Source organism: Chrysochloris asiatica, unplaced genomic scaffold (assembly GCF_000296735.1).
Source record: "Chrysochloris asiatica unplaced genomic scaffold, ChrAsi1.0 scaffold00091, whole genome shotgun sequence".
In the NCBI taxonomy this organism is placed as follows: Eukaryota; Metazoa; Chordata; class Mammalia; order Afrosoricida; family Chrysochloridae; genus Chrysochloris; species Chrysochloris asiatica.
In genome coordinates this window covers 6,656,973-6,659,678 of record NW_006408609.1, presented here as the reverse complement: position 1 = coordinate 6,659,678, position 2,706 = coordinate 6,656,973, and positions in this window count along the sequence as shown.

Here is a 2,706-nt window from a genome sequence, read left to right as displayed (position 1 = left end):
AAAGCCTCATCTTTCTCCCGTGGAGCGGCTGGTAGTTTCGAACCACTGACCTTAAGGTTCGCAGCCCGATTCGTAACCACTACGCTACCAGAGCTCATGTGATAAATATAGAAGATAGAATGCTCCTTAGGGGCCAGGATGGTGACACTTTGTCTCTCTGGACATGTTATCAAGAGGGATCAGTCCCTAGAAAAGGACATCATGTTTCATAAAGTGGAGGGTCAGTGAGAAAGAAGAAGACCCTCAACAACAATAGGCTCAAGCATAGCACCAATTGTGAGGATGACACAGGACTGGGCAATGTGTCATTCTGTTGTGCATAGGGTCACCTATGCATCAACACAGACTGGATGGCACTTAACAGCAATAACATGTTGATTAAATGTAATATTTCCTAGATTATATGGATATTAACAAAAAAGTTGTTATGTAAAATCTTTCTACATGAATTATAAAATTATTAGTTACAACATTATTAGTAATGGAGCAGAAGGCTCTTGAATTTGTTCTTCTCTTTTTCTTTAATCAGTATTCATTATTAATAAAGTTATTATTATAGGTTCACAAATACTTATTACTGTAGCTAAAACACCAAAAGATATGACAAAAATCAGTGATTATAAAAATTCTGGCAGCAACAAAAATAGCATGTGTTCTTGTAGCATATGCAAAAAAAAATCACGTGATTCTAACTGGAGTACATTGGAAAGTTCAAAAAGTAAATTACTATAGATTTTTAGCATTGGTAGTATATTGATACATGTAAGCTGGGTTTACAAATGTTTTGTTTGTTATAACTAACTACAAATACATTTTTATAATAAATAAATAAATTTCTGCTGAAAGACTGCACAAATATTTTATAGACATATTGGTATCATATCCTCTGTTAAGGTTTTGTGTCAAATTCCCTTGGCCATGATTCTTAAATGTTTAGCAGTTAAGATGTAGTTATCAACTCCATGATAAGATCTAATATTACATCATCAGTCCCATGATATTATCTGAAGTGGTCAGCTATGATCTGATGTAATTATCCTATGCGTTGTAAATCCTCATTTCTATGATGCTGATAGCCACTGTGGATCTGTAGAATTAAAGCACTGAATTTCTAACCATAAGGTTGATGGTTTGAGTCTACTAGTTGTTCCTCAGGTGACTGTATACTCCTGCAAAGATTTATAGGATTGTATTTACAGGACACTATATATAGGGTTGCGTTGAGACAGAACTGACTCAAGGACATATCATAACAACAACAACAATGATGTTAGTGAGGCCAGATGCTATCTACAGGACTGAGTTGTATCTTAAGACAATGTCTTTTGAGAAAAAAATGGATACCGAAGTAAGCAGGGGTAGGGACCTACTACCACCAAGACAGAAGAGCCAGGAGTGGAGCACATCTTTTGGACCTGGAAGTTCCTACATCCAGAGGAAAACTGTGAAGCTCCTAGATCCAAGGGAAGATTGCTGCCAAGATTATGGAGACCTCCAAATAATGTAGGGCATACACATGCTGAAAGAAGACAAGAACGTTTCCTCAAAGTCAACAAAGAGAAAGCCTTCCCCTAGATCTGGCACTCAGAAATAGGACTCCTAAACTGTGAGAGAATACAATTATGGTATTTCAATTATAGCATCATTAGATAACTGAAACACCCTCTAACTGTTAAACAATAAACATTTTTGAACCAGAGATGAAAATGAACAATCTGATCAAAGTCCAGCTCAAACTGCAGAGGAACCTGGGAGCTGTATTATTATATTTCATATGGATATTTAGATAGCACTTGTATTTTTGCAATCCATGAATATGATTCCATCTTTTTGAAAGATAGCCCATCTTTTTAGCAAATATCTAAGTATACATTCCTGGGTGAACTGGACACATAACAGGTATTTTAATATCAAGTAAAAGAGTGTCTTAACAATTAGCCAGACATTATATAGATATCATATTCTATGTTGAAAGGGGACAAAAAAAAAAATCTATGTGCCTTAAAGAGAATGTTGGAGAAAGATGAACAGATATTTCCAGATGACCTTGCCTTGATGTTCTTGACCAAAGCAACTTTCGTGAAGAAAACATTTGAACTGTTCAGGATGCATGCTCTTTCATTGTTCATATCCTTTAACTTTGGAAAACCTAAAATAACTTGAAAAAGGTATTTTAAATCACCATTTGTGCAGCCATGTCAACACCAAAATGTAAAGAGTCACTCAAAATTTCTGTGATTTCATGATGCTACACTACTTTGAAAATTAGAAATGTTCACTAGAGTGCAATGGTTATAGACTACTACAATGTCAAAAGGATTTCAAAGTGATGGAAAGATGAATAAAATAAATGGAGGTTTAAGAGAAGATGCTCATGGCCAATGACAAGATAGTGTTTTAGAGATTCTTTTGTCAACTGAGCCTTTTCAAAATTTCATTGTTATTAGAGAGCATTGGAGGAGTTGAGATTCTAGTATATTTGATTTCATTTTCTAAGGACTCTACATGTAAAAGGGGATTCAGTCTGTTGTTGGCAGGTCACCATAGATCAGTAAGTAAATTATGCAACAAAATAATTTGGATAAGCACTGGACTGATAACTGCAAGGTAAGTTAAAACCCATCAGACACTCCTTGGAAACCCTATACAGGGCCATTATGAGTCAGAACCAACATGACAGCATTTGGCAATAACAACAAATAGCAA